The 24,915-nt window shown below is 40.2% G+C and overlaps 1 protein-coding gene across 18 annotated transcripts in view; it reads right to left on the bottom strand.

Moving 5' to 3' along the window:
* The window catches only part of WDFY3 (WD repeat and FYVE domain containing 3), a 307,477-nt gene that overhangs the window by 277,996 nt on the left and 4,566 nt on the right, over positions 1–24,915 (bottom strand). Inside the window, exon 1 of one of the 18 annotated variants that reach the window (XM_089303120.1) lies at positions 19,483–19,620. The exons of the other annotated variants lie outside the window; for them this stretch is intronic. The gene's annotated coding sequence lies outside the window, so the exon portion shown is untranslated. Of the gene's footprint in view, positions 1–19,482; positions 19,621–24,915 lie in introns of those variants that run through there. 18 annotated transcript variants of the gene reach the window in all.

A 24,915-nucleotide genomic window follows, 5' to 3' on the forward strand; every position in this document is an offset into this window, starting at 1 on the left:
ACATTGGCAGATACATCTCCAATCAATAGAAAACAAACAACAGAAACCTTTTAACTCAACACACCCCTCTAGAGATGATGGCCAGCATCTCATTTCTTTTCTGCAAAAGGTCACAAAGTACACTTCCATTCAAAGTAAGCATACTCCAGTTAGACTTTTACTCCACACCACACCACACCACTGAAACTTAGCCTGTCCACCCAGTTCTTGTCTTTGGTGATCTACCTACTGCATTAGTCAAGACTAATTATTCCCTTTACCAGTAAGGCTCCCAGAACTCCAAGGATTGCATCTATCTCACTGGCCACTCCTCCTCAGCCTCCTTTGTTAGTTCTCCTTCCACCTAACATCTAATGTTCAAGCTCTTGCTCTTTCTTGGCACTGACTCCATAAAACATAGCCAGAATCTATCATTTATGTTCTGATAAAAATCTGTATTATCTCTCACTTGGATTTTTACCAGAGTCAATGTTAACTGGCCTCAACATCTTCCCTTACCCTACTTCGGTCCCTTCTCACCAAAACAGCCAGTGAACCGGACATCCTTATGTAAATCATATCATGTGTCAACTGTTCTCAAATTCTCCCAAAGGCTTCCCATCTCAGAGTAAAAGCCAATTTCTTTTACACATCATAAAAGAACTTACAAATTTGGCCCATTTCCTACTAACCTCCTTGCTATTTCTTTAACAGGTCAGGAACGAACCTGCCTTAGGGCCTTTATACTTATTATTCTGTCTACATGTTTTTCCAAAAGATGACTGTCTCTATACACACCACCCACCCCATCTTCAGATCTTTGCTCCAATGTCTCCTGGGTAATGTTTCCTAACCACTGCATTGAAAATGGCAACAGGGGTAGGGATTTGGTGCAAAAGTTAAGCCACTGCTTGGGACACTCATATCCCATATCAGGGCTCAAGTGCTGGGTTCAAGTCCCTGATCTGCTCTTGATAACAGTTTGATGTTAACTTGCACCCTGACAAAGACTCAAATCCCTGGATCCCTGCTACATGGGAGACCCAGATCAAATTCCTGTCTCGTCTTTGGCCAACTCCAGCCCTAGATGGGAGACCTATCTCTCTCTGTTCCTATCTCTGCCTTTCAAATAAATAAATTTAAAAGTGAATAAATGGCAACAAGTCTGCTCCCAGAATTCTTTAATCTCCTTCCTTTTTTCCACTGTTACCAACTACCATTCACCTATTTACTTCAATTCATGTGTGTCTATGTCTTCCCATAAAACATAAAATCCATGCAGACAGGGCCAGTGCTGTGGTGTAGTGGGTAAAGCCGCTGCCTGCAGTGCTGGCATCCCATATGGGTGCCGGGTCCAGTCCCGTCTGCTCCACTTCCAACCCAGCTCTCTGCTATGGCCTGGGAAACCAGTGGAAAATGGCCCAAGTCCTTGGGCCCCTGCACCTGCATGGGAGAGCTGGAAGAAGCTCCTGGCTTCGGATCGGCTCAGCTCCAGCCATTGTAGCCATCTGGGGATTGAGCCAGCAGATGGAAGACCTCTCTTTCTGCTTCTGCTTCTCTATAACTCTGCCTTTCAAATAAATAAATAAATCTTTAAAAAAAAATCATGCAGAGATTTGTCTGGTGCTACATCTTCAATGCCTAGAAAAGGGTCTGGCACATAGTAGGCTTTCAATGTTTTCTCAACGTACAGATGAATAATTAATTACTCTCAGTTCTAAAAATGGAAAGTTTTCTGAGTTGATATGTAACAAGATAACTGGGCTTGGGGCTAGCACTGTGGCGCAGTGGGTTAAAGTCCTGGCCTGAAGTGCCAGCATCCCATATGGCCGCCACTGGTTCCCGACTGCTCCTCTTCTGATCCAGCTCTCTGTTATGGCCTGGGAAAGCAGTAGAAGATGGCCCATGTCCTTAGACCCCTGCACCCACATGGGAGACCTGGAAGAAGCTCCTGGCTCCTGGCTTTGGATTGATGCAGTTCCAGCCGTTGTGGCCATCTGGGGAGTGAACCATCGAACAGAAGACCTGTATCTCTGGTTCTACCTCTCTCTGTAACTCTTTCAAATAAATAAAATAAATCTTAAAAAAAAAAAAAAAAAAAAAAAGATAACTGGGCCAGCACCATGGCATACAAGGTTAAGCCTCTGCCTGCAGTGCCAGCATTCCATATAGGCTCTGGTTGGAGTCCAGCTGCTCCACTTCCAATCCATCTCCCTGATAATGCCCCCGAGAAAGCAGAGGAAGATGGCCCGAATCCTTGAGCCCCTGCACCCATGTGGGAAACCCAAAGAAGGCTCCTGGCTCCTGGCTTCAGCCTGGCTCAGCCCCAGCCATTATGGTCATTTGGGCAGTGAATCAGCAGATGGAAGATCTCTTTCTTTCTCTTTCTCTCTCTGTATCTCTGCCTATCAAATAAATAAACAGATAAATATTTAAAAAATAAAAAAACCAAGATAATCTAAATAGCTGAGGTATAACAACTAGGTTTTATAAATAATAAAATAAATATAATAATAAAAATAAAAATAAATAAAATAATTCTACTAAAGTTTTCTCAAAAGATAAGTGATAATAACAAAAACCTCAAAGACTTCAGCAGGCACTTTAGCTAATATGTCCGTAAATTTAGACCAATCAGCATACAGTTCAATCCAAAATTAGGTTTTAGATTCTGACCACCCACAGAAAGACTCAATTTATTTTCCCTTAACTGCTGTCATATTCAACAATGGCTGGTTTGTTGAGCCACAACACCAACACACAGGAAAATATTATAAAAATGATCTTTCCAAACTGGTTCCAGACAAAGAATCAAGCTCTTTGTAAATAAGTTTAACAATAGCAGATAGACATTTTACATGTTTTAAATATTTTATCTGGAAACAATTACAAGCCTAGAGAGAAGGCACAAATACTATATAAGAATACAAACATCACACTAATACCCAGATTCAATTATTATTAACATAAGACCCCCTGCTTTATCATTTCGTGTTCCTGTGCTCTCTTGCATTTTTTTATCATTCACATAGACACACACATATACATGCTAGTTTTTCTTCTGAACCAAGTGAGGATAAACTGTAAACCATTTCTCCTTTGCTTCAATGTGTATTTTCTTAGAAATAATCTTTTGTAATCAAAGCAGTTACCAACTTCAGTAAATTTAACAGTGTTATATTTTTTATCTGCTCTACAGTATGCATTCCAGTTTTTCCATTCATCCACTAATATACTTAACTCTCCCACCCTTATTCAGTACAGGATCCACAGTAAGTACTGCAGTTAGTAGCTGTCTTTCTTAAGCCTCTTTTAATCTGGAATATTTTCATAGCCTTTCTTCATCTTTTATGACAGTCACTTTTTTGAAGACCATAGCCCTCTATCTTTTTATTATGTAGAATATTCCACATTTTTTATTTCTCTGACATTTTGTCATGCTTAGATTCAGTTCATCAATCTTGGCCAAAGTACTACATAAGAGATAATGTACCTCCTTAGCATGTTCTTCCTGGAGGCACATGGTAACCCCCTGCCTCATATTGCTGTTGGAATTCCCAGTGGACATTCATGATTTTATCTCTTGAAGCTTTTATAGGGAGACCCTTTGCAACCATGGAGATAGCCTGCACTTCATCAGTATTTCCCCCTGGATTTTGTTATAATACTTCCCCTATCTACAAAATGATGATTTTCCAACTCCAGAACTCAGAACTCTACTGTAGGCAGTAGCCTTCCTTTCTCTATTTATTCACTTATTTACCAGCTTACTGTCATTGTGGCTCAATTCCTACTTTATTTGAAACGCAGAGAGACAGAGAAAGTCCTCATCTGTTAGATCACCCCCAAAACCCTGTAACAGATAAGACTGGTGCTGAGCCAGGGCTGAAGCCAAGAGCCAAGAACCCAACCTAGGCCTTCCACATAAGAAGTAAGAACCCAATTACTTATATCATCATCACTGCCTCCCAGCATGTGCATCAGGAGGAAGCAGAGTCAGGAGTCAAAGCTGGGTACAAACCTAAGCCCTCCAATGTGGAATACAGGCAATTTCACCATTTAGGCTAAATGCCTGCACTAATTACTCTTTTTAATGATTTATAATTCATCATTATAATTATCTGATGACCAAATCATTCCAGATTTGGCTAGTGTGAATGCCAACAACAAGCTTCTATGACAGCCTGTCATTGGAAAAAAAAAAAGAGAAAAAGAAAAGAAATATTTTCCTGTCTTCCAACACAAAAATATAATGATCTAGGTCACCTAGTATGTATCTGTGCATACCAGCCTAGACTGGAGTCAGCTATTTGCTTGAGAAAGTCTGTTCATTTTGAGTGGGAAACAGGATGAGAGACCAAGATTTGGGAGTTAAATGTGCTCTTTTCCTCTTAGTCCTTTTGTTGGCCATATCTAGGAAACATATGCACATATATACACATATGGCTACAAACATGTATGTGTATCTATATTATATATAGTCGTAATATACACGTGTATATATATACATGATTTAAAATAATGAATTCGCACTGACAACTTCAATTCCAATCCATCCCCAGAGTATATTTTTGCTTTCCCCATCCCATACTGTCCTTCCTTCCTCAAGGAAAACACTGGCTCCAATCTCCAGTACATCTAATAATGTTCTAGAAGAGTTTTGTCTACATTACTCTAAAAAATGCGCATAACAGAAAAGAGTTCAGGATGTGCTTGCAACCCCTCCATTTCACTCTCACCCAAACCAAGGGTACACAGTTAAATTCTGTGTTAAGAAATCGTGCAGACTCACTCTGTCCCCTTCAGAGCAGGAACAGTACAAATTTAAAATACAAGCAAGTTCATGTTTTGGTGGATTAGGATTTTACCCATTCTCATTCTAGTTTCACATATGAAGACAACTGTATAAAAACGTATATTCCCATAAACTTTTGGCCTCATTACCTCCCATCATTCTGTTCTTTTGTAAAGTCAGACAAATATATGTATGGCATTTTCTCTTTTTTTCTTACAAAAAAGACAACATACTATGTTTGTTTACACTAACCAGCTCAATTCAGATTGAAATAAGCTTTTTCCAAAGCACTTTATAAGACCAACAACATTTTGATAACAAAATGGAAGAAATTTAAGAGAAAAGACTACTAGAAATCTAACTTTCTTCTGAACAAAATGCAGAAATCTTAACAAAATATTATTAATCGAATCTAGCAGTGGAGATCAAGTAGAGTTTATCCTGGAAATGTAAGAATAATTCAACATTGGGCCGGCGCCGTGGCTCACTAGGCTAATCCTCTGCCTTGCAGCGCCGGCACACCGGGTTCTAGTCCCGGTCGGGGCGCCGGATTCTGTCCCGGTTGCCCCTCTTCCAGGCCAGCTCTCTGCTGTGGCCAGGGAGTGCAGTGGAGGATGGCCCAAGTGCTTGGGCCCTGCACCCCATGGGAGACCAGGAGAAGCACCTGGCTCCTGCCATCAGATCAGCGCGGTGCGCCGGCCACAGTGCGCCAGCCGCGGCAGCCATTGGAGGGTGAACCAACGGCAAAGGAAGACCTTTCTCTCTGTCTCTCTCTCTTTCTCTCTCTCACTGTCCACTCTGCCTGTCAAAAAAAAAAAAAAAAAAAAAAAGAATAATTCAACATTAAAAAATTAACTGATAGAAACGGCTTCTGTACAGCGGTTAAGTCATTGCTTGAGACACCTGCATCCCTTATCAGGGTGCTTGAGTTCAAGTTTCAGCCTCATTCCCTCTTCCTCCTTCCTGTGAGGCACTAGTTGATCAAGTAGCTGGGTATCTAACACCCACATGGGAGACCTAGACTAAATTACCGGTTCCTGAATTAGGACTAGTCTAGTCCTAGCTATTATGAGCTTTTGGAGAGTGATCCAACAGATGGGAAATACCTTTCTGCCTCTCTCTGTTTCTCTCTGCCTTTCAAATAAGTGGAAAAAAATAGAAATACCAGAAATAGTGCCATATATATGTGGTAAATTGATTTTATTTTATTTTTTAAAGATTTTTTTTTTTTTTTTACTTGAAAGAGTTAGAGAGAGAGAGAGAAGGAGAGACAAAGAGAGAGAGGTGTTCCTGGTTGACTCCCCAACTGGCTGCAATAGCGAGAGCTGTGCCGATCTGAAGCCAGGAGCCAGGAGCTTCTTCTGGGTCTCCTACATGGGTGCAGCGGCCCAATGATTTGGGTCATCTTCCACTGCTTTCCCAGGCCATAGCAGAGAGGCAGATCGGAAGTGGAGCAACCAGGACTCAAACCAACGCCCAAAATGGGATGCCAGCACCACAGGCAGCAGCTCTACCCGCTATGCCACAGTGCCAGGCCCCAGATTCTGACTACGTAATTGTGGCGGTATCATACTATGATTTTAATCAGCATTTCCCTGATGACTAGTAATATGAAGCATCTTTCTGTGACATACTTTTATCTTTCCACACAACAAATATTGGTCATTCATATATCCATAATAAAATGTCTGTTCAAACCCTTTGCCCATTTTTTGACAGAGTTCTTTGTCTTCATTTTTCAAGATTTATTTATTTATTTGAAAGTCAGTTACAGAGAGAGAAGGAAAGAGAGAGAGAGAGAGAGACAGAGAGAAAGAGAGAGATCTTCCATCTGTCGGTTCACTCCCCTAGATGGCTGCAATGGCCGGGGCTGGACCAGCCTCATCCGGGTCTCCCACATGGGCCATCTTCTGCTGCTTTTCCCAGGCCATTAGCAAGAAGCTGGAGTGGAAGTGGAGCAGCTGGAACACAGACCAATGTCCACATGGGATGCCTGTCACAGGCAGTGGCTTACCTGCTGTGACATAACACTGGCCCTTGTCTTCTTATTGAATTGTGAAAGTGTCTTCGCATATTCTGGACCAAATGCTTTGCCAAAACATGTTTTGCAAATATTTTTCCTGGACTTTCCTTTGTATTTTTTTAAATGGTAAAACATGTTCATTATGAGAAAATCCAATAAACTGTAAACTTAAGATTTGTTCGTTTTTATTTAAGTATATATTTGAATACATTTATTTTTAAGAAAAGATAATGTACCTCCCTTTGAAAGGTAACAAATATTATCAACTAGCAAACAGACTAAAGATGATGTAAAATGGCCTTCACATCGGAAAAAAGGCTAAGGATTCAAAGGTCTCCTAGTTACGAGCCCTTCTTAGCCTTGGGTCCCTATCAGATGCTCAGACGTGGAATCTTATGAGCAAGGGAAATTAACATAATGAAGGCCTCCGTTCTGCAATTCCTCTAAATTATTAATATAAATATACCTGAACCAACCACCAGTGTACGATGGCTCCCATCTCTGAATTACACTGGATATAGGAACCAAGTGGTATTGATAAAGACGATGTCTTTCATCTGCTCTCAGTTTTGCTTCTTGTCTCAACAGCTTGAATCTATTGATCCATAATTTTTATTTAGTATCCAAGAAAGAAACATTTACAGTAGGAGACAAAACAATTGTGTCACTCTATTGAAAGCTGAACTTATCAGGTTCAGTTTGATTTCTTCATGTCAGCAATAAAAACAAGCACTGGATACTACAGAACTGGTAACCGTGATAAATCAGTGGCGGTGAGGTCATGGCTGTACTTCTGGAGAACAGCAGGAAGGCCATGAAAAGAACTCAGGTGAATCTCCCAAATCTCTTCTAATAGGGTTGCACACAGTGTTAATGTTAGCGGCAAGGCATCATAATTCCATACAGTTGGAATAACATGACTCAGGCCCTTTTAGGAACAAAGAACTCAGTCAGCACGCTAGGGACAGAACACTGATGAGCCAAGACCAGCAGAAGGTAGCATAAATAAGAAATCTGGGCTTTGTGTATAGATAAAACTAAGGATCATAACCACCATGTATTTCCTTCTTATTAACCGGTGTGTACTAAACATCCATCTTTTTCTTTAAGTTTATTTTCTATTTATTTCCTCTTCCTTTCCCCCAGCCGTACAGATGGCAAGTTGGCAGAAGTTAACCTGAGACTGTAAACCATGAGGAATCACAATGCAATCACAGGCAGCATGATATCAGCCAGTCAGTAGCTCTGCGGCACTGCCTCTGGATGTGGTGCCTCAGCTTGCATTTGGATTTTCTCCCCTGGAAACCAGGCATAGATGGGATAGCAGGGTTACGTCTATTTTCATACAAGCAGAGAGGAGAGTGAGCTGAAGGAAGAGAAGCGAGAAGGAGTGCTTAAACTACGGAAGGATGAGATGTTTAGACATCTCCTCAGAGGGCTGCCCAGCTTTGGATTTCTCCTTTTTTGAGAAGGTCTCAGTACACAGAAGTAGGCTCACAGGGCCATTGTGATTCATCATAACTCTGCAAACCTTGGTTCAGAGAGAGAAAGATAGCTCATCTAAACAGGGCTACTCTAATCCCTTCTTGATAGAATCTAAAATGAACAGACAAGGCAATGAGACCAAATCTCTACAGTGAAGCCAACTGGAGAAAAACATATTAAAAACTCCTACTGATAGGGCTGGTGAGGTGGCGCAGCTAGTTAAGGCCCCAGCCTGCAGCGCCAGTGTCCTATAAGAGCGCTGGTTTAAGTTCCAGCTGCTTCACTTCCAATCCAGCTCTCTGCTATAGCCTAGGAAAGCAGCAGAGGATGGCCCAAGTCCTTGGGCCCCTGCACCCAAATCCTTGGGAGACCTGGAAGAAGCTCCTGGCTTCGGATCACCTCAGTTCCAGGCGTTGCAGGCATTTGGGGAGTGAATCAACAGGTGGAAGACTCTGTCTACCTATCTTTCTGTAACTCTTTTGAATAAATAAAATAAATCTTTTTTTTTAAAAAGCCCCAAAAAACAAAACCTCCTACTGAAGAGATCCCCAAAGCAACTCTAGCTTCTTCTGTCCAAGCCCCCAGTGCATATTTAGTTCCCAGATTGGATTCCACAAACTTCCTTTTAACTAACTGCAACCCACCCTTCAATGCTAATAGGACTTCAAAAAATAAATCAAAGGTGCAGAAGGTTCTCTTTTTAACATCAAATTATCATAAGCATGCGTTTTCCTTGCTTCCTCTTAACCCACTCCAACTAAACCCCTAACAGTGTAATTTTGCATTCAGAACTGTGACATTAGAACACTCCTGTCTAACATGCTTTTTCACATCCTCCTATTTTGCAAGAAGGCGAAGCTTAGGTTTGTTCATCTTAGTGGCAGTTCCCTGTTAAGCACGCTATTGTGAGGCATCAGCAGTTCTCTGCATCTCGTGATGCTATACCAGTGCCAATAAAGCAGACTCTGATTACTGATTAACAATGGAAATGACTTTTCCCTTTAAAAGACACCTGATCGTACATAAAAGAATGCCAAGCCCAGCCAGTTTCTGCCCTCCATGTGCTTTGCTTCTCCTGTCCCAGATCATCAGCAGGGCTTGTGACCAAAGGTTCTTCAGCACTGTCAGTCCCAAACTTCCACTCTGGATCAAATCATCATTAACATTACCCAACCTTTATACTCCAGATTATGTGATTTAGAGTTTCCAGCTCTTTTTGAGACCTACTCTGTCTACTCGCACCCCTTCTGTTGTCCTCTCCTTGGCTGGCAGTTACTATAACTGAGTTTCTGTTTTGACACTCTCAGAGATCCCAAATCTGGTCCCCGAATTGTCACACCCTGGAACTGGGATGCCTATTTTTAATTACTAGTCACAATCTAAAGGTCTGGTATCAGGCTATAAGGTAGAGCCTAGTAACCAAAGACTGAATTCTCTGGTGGCCACTCATATAAACATATGTATGCAGGTATGTTCCCAATCACTCATTTACTTATACACACACATTTACTCTCCTATTCCAGATTCTATCTTTACCTTGAATTCTCATTAACAGGTCAAGTGGCTTGTTCTCTACCTGTTCTACCTGCAGTATGGCCTAAAAAGATAATTTCCTCACAGCACTTGTAGTTTCGGCTAGATTGACTCTAACTGCAGCACCATTCATCTAGTCTGTCCTAAGTAAAAGAAATGTCTGCCCATCTACAGCCACACCACCCTGAATGCACCCAATCTCGTCTGATCTTAGAAATGTCTGCTATACTCTGAAACTTGGCCAGGCTCTCTCTTATCACAAATACAATAAACCTTTATCAAATCTTGAGATATAACAAACCTAAGCAAACTTACAAAATTTAGAAATAAAGCAATTAAACAAAGGAAAAAACTGTTTTTCAAATAAAATGCATTGGAAACTTTGTAACATAATACTATTGAAACAATAACACAATATACATGGGATTTTTGGACATTTACATGCCAAAATTCATTTTGATCATTAAACCAGAAAGAAAAAGACAATGACTACCTTACATTTGTATATCTCTCCTGTTACAGCATATTGAAGTGATTGGTTCCCAAGACTTCTACCAGTAATTTTGGAGTACAAAAGAGATGAGGTACATCAGAACAATAAAACAGTATATAAAATATCTAGTCATGTAAATTAGTGGTTCTTTCAATCAATGTTGAATTTCTCATTATGACACTTATTACACTTTTAATTCCACTTAGGGCCAAAAATGGCATTCTAATCACTTTCCCCAAAGTCTAGTTGTTATTACTACCACGCTCTCATTAATTGTTCCTTCTATTGGCTTTTTCTACAACTGTCGCTCCCCCTCTTCATGGAGGAACGACACTAAACCCTGCCTAGGCTTCATATCCGAGTCACGGCACCATTATGTCGCTCCCCCTCTTCATGGAGGAACAACACTAAACCCTGCCTAGGCTTCATATCCGAGTCACGGCACCATTATGTCGCTCCCCCTCTTCGTGGAGGAACGACACTAAGCCCTGCCTAGGCTTCATATCCGAGTCACGGCACCATTATGTCGCTCCCCCTCTTCATGGAGGAGCAACACAGGACCCTGTGCTGTTCTTTTGTCTGCTTGGCCCTCCCCGGGTTTGCTGCTGGTTCTTCCTGGGTTGGCTACCGACCCTTCCACCTCCGTGGAAGGGCGGTTCCCCCTGCCACATTCCCCACTTCCGCGGGGGAGCGGCACACCGCTGGCCGGCTCTCTCGGGGGCTGCACAGGTGTTCCTTCAGATAGATGTTCCCCTTAGATGTTCCTGGTGCATGCCGTCTCTCTCCTCCTTTATAGTCCTCCTCCACCAATCCCAACTCGGCTGCCCACATGCTGAGTACGCTGCTCTCCTCCAATCAGGAGCAGGTCCTACAGTTTATTGGTTGAACTGGAGGCAGCTGTGTAGAAGCTGTTTTCTCCTCTCCCAGCGCCATATTGTGGGAGAGCAGATGCATAGAATAAGTCTTAATTCCAGTAACTTAGTCTAGTCCGGGTTGCTCCCCACATACAACCTTGATCCTTAACTGAAAATCAAGCCATAAATGGGATAACCCTGCATATAAGAAAAAACTAGTAAACAAGCAGCCCAAGATTCAAGGAAAAAAGTGCATGTATTTGTTGCAGGCTCCTTAGAAGCCAAGAGAGCTGCAGTAAGAATAAGTGCAGGGTGTGATAAAAAAAAAAAACAACTCCAAATAGTGGCTAGGGGGAGACAATGAAACCTCAAAACAGATGTAACACTAACAGCTACATTATTTGATAATTCTCTGCTCATACCTACAAGAGTATAACAGCTCTATGAATGAAAATATAGCTTCTTATCATCTTAATATTCAGCACACAAAGTACTCTTGCTGAATGAAAAAACATAGATTCAGATGGCTAATAAGTAAGTGTTAAATGTATTCCACTTACTCTACGATACAATACTGAGGAATGCTGACTACTAGGGAAGATCTTACTCAAAGAAAACAGATAATGTGAGTTCTAAGAAAATCTCTTTTTCCAAAAATGTTTCCCTATTGGTCAATAAACACAACACAAACACGTCTCACATGGATTAATTTCATCTACTTGTACCCTTTTACTATGATTTTCCTCTATTCTATTTTTATATTCATATAACCCCTTCCTCAATCTAACATCATGTTTAATATTTATCTTTTAAAAATACATTCCACTGTGGCAAGTGTTTGACATGGCAGTTAAGATGCCACTTGGGACTCCCACATCCCATATGGCAGTGCCTCGGTTCACATGCTGGCTCTTCTCCCAGTTCCAACTTCCTGCCAATGTGCACCCCGGGAGACAACACATGATGATTCATGAAATTAGTTTTCTGTCACCCATGTGGGAGACCAGACTGAGTACCAGGCTCTTGGCTTTGGCCTGGCCAACCACTGGCTGTTGTAGCCATTTAAGGAGTGAACCAGCAAATGAAAGATCTGTGCCTCTCTGTCTTTCAAACAAAATGAATAAAAAATCCATTTTACTATTTGTTTACTTTATTATGACTTCTCAATATTTCAGGCATCTGGGAATGAGTTATTGGCCAATATGTTTTTGTTGAAAATTGCTGTTCAGAGACATGCCTCTTTGCTTTGCAACAGAAGTCACAGTGAGTTGAACAGATTACCTGACAGAAAAATAATAATTATAGTTTTTAACTACAACTCTAACAAGCCAAAGCATTCTCTACCAATATGGATATTTTACCATATTCAAAAACTTTTATAAAAATAAGACTTTTTATTGAGCCCTTAACAATAAGAGATGATAAAATGCAAAAGGGTAACTCAAAGCCAGTGGCTAGTACAGAATGCTGCTACTTAAAAGGATGAGGCAAATCCATACATATATTAATGTACCCAACACACTATGTAAAAACAATTCTAAACTTTAGTGAAACCCAAGAAATCTCACATGGAGGTGATTAATATTTACAAGCCATACTTATTAAACAACACCTCTCCCATTAACATAGTGCTTGCTAAGCAAGATTTCCATTGGGCTGCAATGACACTTTGTCAAATGACATCGGGGTAAGCAAAGCCACCATTAAACCTTACACTTAAGTAGGTATCAACAAGCAGTGTAGGAAGAAGAAAGACTAGACTATGAGAATAATCCTTTTAAAGATCTTGCAACATTGGCAAGCAGCAAAGTGGCTTATTTTTGGTGAAAATCTTAGTCAAGTTGAGAAAAGTCAAAGAGCATGAAAATCCAAAGAGAAAGCACAATAAGCTTTCTAAGAAAGACAGAATACTCTTTTCCAAGTTATGATTAAAGATCACTAATACTGTAATCTCAGAAAAGCAACAAATTCTTCCCCTCCTACTCTGACCCCATAACACAAACACATGTCAGTGGCAGTAGTGACCTTACTGCATTTTTAGCAGCTGCCATGTCTTGATCGTCTCTCCCGCACCCTCCTGAAGTATAAACATCTATGTCAACCCACGTGGTGGTTACGCAACCTAAGACAAGCTGGGAATCACAGGATTTATTTACTCTGGTGACTCAGATGAAAATCTAGGTCTCTGTGGAAAAGGAGGTGGAGAACACAAATGAATGCTATGACATCATTTATTATTATTATTTATTATACAACTAAAGCAAACTCAAAGGACTTTCTGCTCTTTATAGGTTTGATGGAGCCACTAGCTTTCAGAATGCTTCAGGTCTCACTACGTACAATATAACATCTGCTATACAAAATTATATGAGGCAGAATACTCCTTTACAGAGAACTCTATTTTCTCTACCTCTTTCTCTCCTTTCCCTCCTCGTGCTCTTTTCCCACATCACATCTTCCTTTCCCATCTTCCCCTGCACTATTCTTGCAGCTTGCCTCTGATAGTTACCCTTCTGTAAGGCTGAACTCCATGACATTAAGAAAAAAATTTAATATTATTTCACTCAGATAATAGAAACACTTTACACACTAGAACTTCAAAAATAATAAAACAGTAATAAACCAATTATCATCTTGATCAAAAAGATAACTCCTGGGGCCTGCACCGTGGCGTAGTGGGTAAAGCTACCACCTGCAATGCCAGCATCCCATATGGGCGCTGGTTCAAGTCCCTGCTGCTCCACTTCCGACCCAACTCTCTGTTATGGCCTGGGAAAGCAGTAGAAAATGCCCAAGTCCTTGGCACCTGCACCCATGTGGTAGACCCAGAAGAAGCTCCTGGCTTTGGATCGGCGCAGCTCCAGCCATTGCAGCCAACTGGGGAGTGAACCAAAGGATGGAAGACCCCTCTCTCTCTCTCTCTCTCTCTCTCTGCAACTCTGACTTTCAAATAAATAAATAAGCCTAAAAATAAAAAATAAAACAACAAAAAAAAGATAACTCTTGGGGTAGACACTGTGGTTCAGTAGGTTAAGCAATATATGGAATGCCCACTTCCCATATCAGAGTGCTTGGGGTCCAGTCCTACCTCTGCTTCTGATCCAGCTTCTGTTGATGTGCACCCTAAGGGGCAGCAGATGGACCAAGTACCTGGATCTCTGCCACTCAGATGGTGACCTACATGGAGATTGAGAACTCTCTCTCTTCTCTCTGCTGCTTGTCTTTTGAACAAAAACAAACTTCAAAGGAAGATAACTCATGCAACTTAATTCTAAAGTTATAAAATGAAATTTATAAAACACATATATCATCAACTTAACAGATGAAATTATCTTTTAAAAGAATACATGGTAGGGGCTGGTGCTGCGCTGTAGCAGGTAAAGCCGCCGCCTGTGGTGCCAGCTTCCCATATGGGCGCTGGTTCAAGTCTCAGCTGCTCTACTTCCAATCCAGCTCTCTGCTATGGCCTGGGAAACCAGTGGAAGATGGTCCAAGTCCTTGGGCCCCTGCACCCACGTGGGAGACCTGGAAGAAACTCCTGGCTCCTAGCTTCAGATCAGCCCAGCTGTGGCCCATTATGGCCTTTTGGGGAGTGAACCAGCAGATGGAAGACCTCTTTCTCTCTCTCTCTCTCTCTCTCTCTCTGCCTCTTTGTAACTCTGCCATTCAAATAAATAAACAAATCTTAAAAAAAAAAAATACATGGCAGACTGGTGTAACCATTACAGGAACCAGTATGGAGGTCCCTAAAAAATTAAAAGCAAAGTTACCTTATGATCCAGCAATCCTTCTTCTGGGTATATAACCAAATGAAATGAAACCATCACATAATGAAGATATTTGCACACCCATGTTTATTGCAGCACTATCCCCAATTGCAAGAAATGGAAATAATCTTAGTGTTGACCAACTGATAAATGGATAAAATAGATAGAATATATGTGCTATTCTATACGTGTGTGTGTGTGTGCATAATGAAATACTATTCAGCCATAAAAAGGAGAAATCCTGCCACCTGCTACAACATGGATAACCTGCAGGACATTATGGTAAGTGAAATAAACCAAATGCAGAAAGAAAAATACTGTAGGATTCTACTTTTATGTGGAATCAAAAAAAATCAAATACACAGAAACAGAAAATAAAACAGTGGTTACCAGAGATAGGGTAGAGGAGAGGAAGTGGGGAGAAGTATTTGAAGGATGCAGAGTAGCAGACACGTAAGATGAACAAGTCGAAAGATCTAATGTACAACATGAATATAATATTTAGTAGTGCATACTGTATTTAGGATTTTGGCTAAAAGAGACTATAACAGGTTTTAGGCAGGATTTGGGGAAAGGATGGGTAATTGAGATGATGGATATGTTGTTTCACTGTAGTTACCCTGTAATTTTATACATGTGTGTCATAACATCATGTATATCTTAAATATTCACAATAAAATTTATACTTTAAAAAAGAATACATGCCATGGAAATAATATTTCATACAATTTTTATGTAAAATGTATCAGGAGCAAGGTTTTCATGTTGGAAGCATGATTTTGGTCTTCACCTAAGTATTTTATTTATTTCTTATCCATTTTGTCATTAATTAAATCTTAAATTAAGGCTAAGTTCTTTCCAAATAAACTTTTTATGATTCACTAATAAAGTAAATGATTTAATAATTTTCTGTAATTTTTAAATAAGTAAATTGCACAATTTTCCCCAAGATAATTATATCAACCCCCCTGACATTCCAAATGTCATCATAGGGTTGATCACTTCAACCAAAAGTAATCTTTCTACTCATTAAGTGTGGAGATTCTATACCATTCAGATGAATTACATACTATTTACTTATACATTTACCTTATCCCAACCATTATAGTTATTGACGAAGGAACTACCTATATCTTTTTTTTTTTTTTTTAAGATTTATCTTATTTGTTTTAAAATCAGAGCAATGGAGATGGGGAGGGGAGAGAATAAGTGAGAGAGCGAGAGATCAATCTTCCATCTGCTGTCCACTCCCTAGATGGCCACAAAGGCCAGTGCTGAGCCAGGTTGAAGCCAGGAGCCAGGCACTTCATCTGGGTCTTCCAAATGGGTTGCAGTGGCCCAAAGACTTGGCCATGTTCTGCTGCTTTCCCAGGCCATTATCAGGGAGCTGGATCAGAAGTGGAACAGCTGGGACACAAACCATTGCCCATAAGCGACGCCAGCGTTGCAAGTGGTGGCTTTACCCGCTATACCACAACACCAGCCCCAGAACTACCCATATCTTAAGGATCCATGTATATTTCCCAAAATGTCCAGCACAGTACATAATGTTTTTTTAAAAAAAAATTTTTATTTTTCAGATACTTGAAAGGCACAGTGAGAGAGAGAGAGAGAGAGAACTTTCATCATTGGTTCACTTTCAAAATGCCCACAACAGCTAGGGTTGGGCCAGGCCAAAGGCTGGGGCTCAGAACTCCATGTGGGTTGCAGGGACTTGAGCATCTGAGCTATCATTTGCTGCCTCCCAGGAAGTATCAAGCAGGAAGCTGAATGGGAAGCAGAGGTGCTGGAACTTAAACTGGCACTCTTATACGGGATATGACATCCCAAGTGAAGACTTAACTTGCTGTACCACAATGCCCATCCCTCCCAATAAAATATTTAATAATATTTAGAAACAAATTTAAAATTATTACTATATAATGCAGCAACTTTTCAGAGTGTTTTTATGAGGGATCATTTTGGGAAATAAAAACTAGGTGGGAAGTTTAATTCCTTATTTTTGATCTAATTCAATCAATATTCATTACACAAATAAATCAAACTAAATAAAATTATTGATTATTCTAAAAGTTACTAATGCAGAGTTTATTTTTATGTCATCCTCCTTTACTTAACTATGGCATTTATTATCTAAATCACCCAATTCTGTGTTTTAATAAGCATGTGGAAAGCACTTGGATTTTAGAGTCACAGAGACCCAGTCATTAATCAGGGAAATCTGATTACAAATTTACCTAAGTATTCCTAGGGTGAGGAGAAAAAAAAGAAACACAATAAAACATACATTATCATTCTTTCACTCCACAGCGAAGAGTTTCAGAATTCCTAAGAATGATAGTAAACACTTATTTTCTTAAGACTTACATAATTCTCGGACAACATGATTTTCTATGTACATCTATTCAACAAATGTTTATTGAAGACCAACTGCCTACCTATTTTATGCATTTAAGAGACAACAAAATTCACTAAAATATATTGTGCAATACGTGGTAATGTGCCATGGCTATTTATTTAGCTGCAATGTAAACACTCCTTCTAATGTATCAAAATTTCCTCTATATTCAACACAATGATAGCAGATGTTTAGTAAATATTCCTTGACTACTCAATAATTCTTTCTTTATATTCTGTTAATGTTAATAATGAAAGTTTCCAGTAAGTGAATATAGTAGTGATTAAACAATGAAATCTAGCAAAGAGGAATTAAGAAGAATGCAATGTAATTAAAAATTTTACATTTACTATGTCCACGACTGTGATGGAACTAGCAAGTGGAAAATAATCATTCACTTGCATAATTACCTGCCACTGTTTTATATAGGAAATACAGAGAAGAAACACATCCTTGGTCTACTGCCTACAGAAATAAGGTACATGACTTATATTTGTACACACCAACTTCTTCACACTTTGGAGAGCACAAAAATATCAATATTCTTGTATTTGCCAACATTTTTCAAAATAAATAAGATCAGGGCAGGTATCTGGTTTACATACAATGAAGACACTTATGTCTCATATGGGAGATCCTCAATTCAATGCTGGCCTACACCTTCTGACTACAGCTGTCTGCTAATGCAGACCCTGAGAGGTAGCAAGTGATGACTCAAGTAACTGGGTTCCTGCCACCCATGAAGGAGATGTGGATCCCAGCTCTCAGCTTTGGTTCTAGTCCAGAGCCACTGCAGGCATTTGGCAAGTGAACCTGCGGATGGGAACACTCTTTCTCACCCTCTGTTTCTCTCTCTCTCTCTCTCTCTCTCTTTCCAATAAATACTTTAAAAATAGTGAGATCACTATATTTTTAGTACTAAAATATAAACCAATCATTGTACTATGATTATATAAGACATTACCATTGGGGTGAAGGGTACAAGGGACTGTACCATTTTTACAAATTCTGTGAGTTTATAATTACTACAAAATTAGGGGTCGAAGTTGTGGCATAGTGGTTAAGCCACTGTGCAACGCCTGCTCATATTAGCATTGCATCCCCACTGCTCCACTTCCTATCCAGCTTCCCACTTATGCACCTGGGAAGGCAGCAGAAAATGGCCAGAATATTTGAGGCCCTGCCATTCACATGGCATCTGCCACTCAAAGATGGAGTTCCAGATTCCTGGCTTCAGCCTAGTTGGGCCCTAGCCACTGTGGCCATTTGGGGAGTGAACCAACAGATGGAAGCTCTCTCTCTCTTTCCCTCTCTCTGTAACTCTGCCTTTCAAATAAAAATATATAGTTTTTTTAAAAAAAATGACTTCAAAATAAGTCAGTAAGATAACAGTTTTAATAATTCTAAGAAATTAAAACAGGTTAAGTTGTTTTTCTAAACTCAAACACTTAAAATGTACTAACTAATTTGAATATTTTAAGAAAATATCTATGGGAATTCTCTTTAAAATGTTGAGTCCTATGTACAACAATTAATTAACAGCTCTAAATCAGAGTCTTATTTCTTTCAGGCTAATATTAAATACGTTGGCTTCCTTTAAGTCCATGCTGGCTACAGAACTAAAGCTAGGAGGAAACATTATACAGGAAGAGGAAGCTGGAACTGGTATGAGAAATGCAGCCAACTCATCAAGTGTTGATCACATACCTATTACAACATGTCAAAAATCACCCTGTCACATGATCACCACTCACAACAGTGGTACCAAGGGCTTAAAAACTGAGGAAAGCTAAAAGAATTCACATCAGAGGCAACTGTCACTGTCACCTCAAGGATCTGGAGTAGAAAGTAGCTGAAAAACCAGAAGCCAGACAGGCCAGCTTGCCTGCCCAAAGGAACACAGCTCTGTGGCAGAGGTGGAGCAAGAATGTTTCAATTTCTGGGCCTCTGGCATGCCATTAAAAATATATACTAATCTTTTATAACCTATATTAGCCCATACTCAAAAGAATCAATCAATCCTGATCATTTGGTAGTCTTGTAAGCTCTAAAGAACTTGTACAATTTTTAATCTACGTTGGTTTCACATGCATATAGATGATTTAAAGTTTCTAACCTAAGCTTACAATCTTACCAAAACATGTAATTACAATACCTTGTCAGTTCCCTTTCCTAAGCAAGGATGCAGTTTTCTTAATGCTTCAAAGCATTTGTAGTGGATCAGCATAATGATACGAAGGTTATCTCAGAGCACTCTGAAATCTCAAGCTTACTCAAGTACTTCAGCAACCATAGTGCTCTCTTTTTTCTGGAAAATCACAAAAAAACGATATATTAAACTTAAAATAATGAATACTGGGTTAGATCATATACTAAACACAAAGAGGTGACAAAAGTTAAAAAAAAACTTCATAGGAAAAAACTTAAACCTAAGAAATTCATTTCTTGAGGGGCAGGTCTCTGACACAGCAGTTAAGATACTGCTTAGGACATCTGCATCCCATTTTGGAGTACCTATGTTCAAGTCCCAAGCTCCACTGCTCATTCTAACTTCCTGCTAATGCCGTAAAACCAAGGCCTTACCACACAAAAACATAAAAAAAAAAAATAAAAAATAAAAAAAAATAAAAAAAAAAACTCAACCCAAAGAAAACCCTCAGCATTTTAGTGAAATTACAATTACACTTTAGTTGGTAAAAATCTATACAGTAGACGGCGCCGCGGCTCACTAGGCTAATCCTCCACCTGCGGCGCCGGCACCCCAGGTTCTAGTACCGGTCGAGGCGCCAGATTCTGTCCCGGTTGCTCCTCTTCCAGGCCAGCTCTCTGCTGTGGCCCGGGAAGGCAGTGGAGGATGGCCCAAGTACTTGGGCCCTGCACCCGCATGGGAAACCAGGAGGAAACACCTGGCTCCTGGCTTTGGATGGTGCAGCGCACCGGCTGCGAGGCACCAGCCGTAGAGGCCACTTTGGGAGTGAACCAACGGAAAAGGGAGACCTTTCTCTCTGTCTCTCTCACTGTCTTACTCTGCCTGTCAAAAAAATCTATATAGTAGTTAAAATTTTATTTGTAAAATATACAAACTACTTCATAAAGTGAAAACAACTACAGGGAATATCATCACTAGATTTGTTACAACACTATGGAAGATCAAAACTCCAATATTTATGATCCACTATACAAAATCTATTGAACAGCAATTTTTGGATAAATAAAATTGGAAAGGAAAATGACTTTTCTCACTAACAAACTAAATGATTCACCTTGTTTTATAGCTTCTGCACACACAGTATTTAGGATCACCCAATGTCCTTCTACGGCAGGCTCAAAGACATGTAGATCCTGAGGATTCAGACATGATGTAGAAGCCTGAGATGTAAGGACTGGCGATACAGAGTCACTGGTAACAATTCCGTGTCTACAATGACACTCACGTCCCAGCGTTGAAATGTCTAGGCTCAGGCCTGGCACCTCTAGACTCCAAAAACCCCAAATCTTGGTGGAGGCATTCAGACAAGCACTTAAGATGCTTCCATTCCTCTTTGGAGTACTTAGGTTCCATTCCCAGCTCTGCCTCTTGATTTCAGTTCCTGCTAATGCAGAACTTGGGAAGCGGTATTGATGGCACAAGTAACTGGGTTCCTGCCACCCACCTGGGAGTCCTGGATTGAGTTTCCATGTCCCAGTTCTCAGCTCTAAGCTTTGGCCCCGGTCCAGGAGCCATTGTGAGCATTTTGGGGAGTGAACCAGCAGATGGGAGCTCTCTCTACATATCTCTCTCTACTTCTCAAATAAATAAATGAATACTTCCAAAAAAGAAAAGAACTCTGCACTAGTACAGTCTTGTAAATAGACTTGTAAACCTTCAATCAAATCAAACACACTGAGAAATACCATCAATTTTGTTTCTTGTGACTTCACTCTGTGGGACTTGTGTTTCAGTTGTTTATAGGAGTGATAACATAGGCCTGACAGTGTTTTGCTTATTAGATTTAGGGGCCCAGTAATACATTAGCCTCAAAAAATTACCAACAGAGGAAAACAGAAGCATGAATGAGGTAAAACTTTCTGCAATGAACCCTATCCATTTATCCTGGAAACAAATTACTCTTATATTTCTTTGCTGCTATATTACTCTATCAGTACAGTTATTTATGGAGATGCATGAATTTCTTAAGTACGTATTTGGCACTTTTTGAACAGGTGATTAGCAGAGGGATAACGTTATTAGGAAACATTTAAAGGATTCTTGGGAAAAGTTTGCCCATGGGTTTTATGGGAGCAGAGAAGAGCACACAAAGCTGGCACAAAAATGTGCATTCATTCACCAAGTGTTTACTAAGCACCAATTATGCCCTGTCCATATGAGCCAGCAGTCACTATTCAGCATTGGTTGTTCCTATCTCCCACCCAGTTTTCAGCAACTCATCCCATGTTCAGCAATCTTATAACTCAACAAACATTGATTCAATGAAATAGGAATTCAGAAGTTAAGAAAAAAAAAATATCTAAGCCTGACCCTCCATAACCTTAGCTTTGGGATGACAGACAAACAAATTAACTACTAAGTATTACAACAGGGTTACAACAGAGTGTCAGGGGAACATGGGGGCGGGATGACCAAGCATTAGTCCAGGTAGAACAAAAGTCTCAGGGCAGCAGGTGGTTGCAAATTTGAAACTTCAAGGAGACAGGAATGCATTTCTGGCTATGCAGAGATGCAACCTCAGCTCAAACTCTCTGAGCTCCTTAGTCAAAAAACATGGACAGCCATGTATCTACCACTCTAACCTCACCCCTCACCCCCTCCAGTGAACCCCTTACTCTTCTCTAAACAAATCAAGTAACCTCCTGCTTCTATACCTTGGCACCTCCTTTCTCTCAGATCTATGATTCTTACTCCCTCCACGGCTTCATATCTCTCCATAAATCATTTTAGTAGAGAAGCCTTCTCTTACAGCCTCCATAAATGCCAATCTCACCCACGCTTCAGCACCCTAGTATTCCCTTAACCTCCATACTCAGTCATGTTTATCCATGGTACTTAAACACCTTTGAAGGTACAGTGTAACTGAGTTATTCTCCCAATAATAACACAAGACAGAATGTATTATATACTGTAACACTGACAGTTATTGTCAGTTATATGACAATAGTTTACACTTGTTATTTATCCTCTCCTTCCTGGCTAGAACTGAAGCTGTTCATACAGCTCTATCACCTAGCACGGTGCACAGCAGACATTCAAGTGAACAAACCAACAGTTGTCAAAGATGAGACTGGAGAAGCTGAAGCCAGGTTACATGGAGCTTTGTAGTGATTAAGACACCCACCCGCCCCCCGTGACCACCACCCCCGCTTTAGTGGTTCTTGGATGACATAACATGTATTTAAGAACCTTAAGAGGAAAAACCATAGGTTTCCATTTTTCAAACTTAAAAAAAAAGAGAGAGAATAGAGAATTTATTTTAGAAAGAGTACGAGGGTAATCATTTAAAAAGCCACTGCAATATTCAGCAAAGAAATACAAGCCAAACATGAAGAGGGAGGCTGAATACAAGAAATACTTCGAAGATAAAAGCAATGGGACCTGAGGCTTAACTTGGATGTGGAACCTGAGGAAGACAGAAGAGGATTACCACTATCAGGCTTCAATCTAGAGTTGTGCTAAAGCCATTTACTCAGAGAAGACAGGAGGAGGGAATGTATTTTGAGGGAAGGATCGTGAGTTAAGTTTTGGACATGCTGAAGCTGACATGCACATGTAGCTCTCAGTATGTATGTCTAAATTAGCAGTTAGATTACATAAATCTAGAGCTCAGTAGTGAAGTTTGGCTGATTTTTTAAAAAGTGAAAGTTAAAGATGCAATGTCTAATATTAAAATATAACAAATTTATTATTTTAAACCTTGTATTTAAATCAATGGCTTTCATGGCCGGTGGTGTGGTATAGCAGGTAAAGCTGCCGCCTGCAGTGCTGGCATCCCATATGGGCACTGGTTTGAGTCCCGGCTGCTCCACTTCCCATCCAGTTCTGTTATGGCCTGGGAAAGCAGTGAAGACAGCCCAAGTCCTTGGACCCCCGCACCCACATGAGAGACCAGGAAGAAGCTCCTGGCTTTGGGTCTATGCAACTCCAGCTGTAGCAGCCAATCAGGGAGTGAACCAGTGGATAGAAGACCTTTCCCTCTGTCTCTCCTGTCTGTAACTCTGCCTCTTAAATAAATATAAAAAAATTAAAAATAAAAAAGTGAGTATTTAAAAAAGTAATACTGAAATCCTTAATGCTTCTTACAAGATCTAAGGATGTATTCAAAGACCGTATGGTTACATTGTTTCAGTCTAGGAATATCAGAAAAAAAAACAAACTTGCAGGTTTCTCTGTTTTCACCCCAGTTTTATTCCCCCTTTAAGCTTCCTAAATATGAATGAGATTGGGCAGGGGGGCAACAATATAGGAGTCAGAGGCCTTTGTTATTTGAAAACAATATTCCTGGCATGTTTACTATTCAGGTTTTCTCTCACCTCTGGATGACTAGATATTTTGTTGATATTCCACTATCATTCTGCCTGACTTCTTCAACTCTACATGTCAGCACAGAAACTGCTTCTCCCAGGAGTCCTGCCAAACATCAAGTCTGAGTTCCCAAGCCCACCCTGCCTCTACTCCATGTGCACCTGTAGCTCCAATACCTCATTTCTTCACTAACCTACTCGGTGGCCTCTTCCACTCAACTGTAGGCTCTGTTATGACAGGGACTTTGCAGGCCACTTGCACAAAAAAGGAGGTTTATATAAACAACTCTTATTACAGGGTACTTAAATAAGGACTATAGCTATTCTTATTTATAATCAACACAGCTACTTATAAGGTCATTCCTCTAAATATTGTATTTCTTTTTTCTTTTTTAAAGATTTATTTACCTATTTGAGAGGCAGTGTCACAGAGACAAGGAGAGAGAGAGAGAGAGAGGAGAGGGAGAGGGAGAGGGAGAGGGAGAGGGAGAGGGAGAGGGAGAGAGAGAGAAGTCTTCCATTCACTGGTTCACTCCCCAAATGGACGCAATGGTTGGAGCTGAGCCGATCTGAAGCCAGGAGCCAGGAGCTTCTTCTGGGTCTCCCACATGGGTGAAGGGGCCCAAACACTTGGGCCATCTTCCACTTCTTTTCCAGACCATAAGCAGAAAGCTGGTCAGAAGAGAAGCAGCCAGGACAGGAACTGGTGACCATATAGGGTGCCAGTGCCACATGCTGAGCCTTAACCTACTACAGCACAGGGCCAGCCCCTAAATGTTGTATTTCATAACAACTTTCTAAGCAATCATATATTATTTTACAGGCCAATACAGTATTTTACTATTCAATATTAAATTTTTGATGGGATATATGTAATTTACTCACTTAATTATAGAAAAAGAAATTCTGAAGTTAAGATTTCAATATTGTGGCTTCAGAAAGAGGAACAATCGATTTAACAATCTTTAAGACTTTCAAATAAAAAGTCGAATCAGTTTATAAAACTGATAAAACCTCTTCAAAGCAAAGTATCAGTATATAGGTAGCAACACAGAATTTTCTTTTTCCTTTA

This window comes from Oryctolagus cuniculus, chromosome 8 (genome assembly GCF_051225735.1).
Source record: "Oryctolagus cuniculus isolate XC-2025 breed Fujian yellow rabbit chromosome 8, ASM5122573v1, whole genome shotgun sequence".
NCBI classification, from domain to species: Eukaryota; Metazoa; Chordata; class Mammalia; order Lagomorpha; family Leporidae; genus Oryctolagus; species Oryctolagus cuniculus.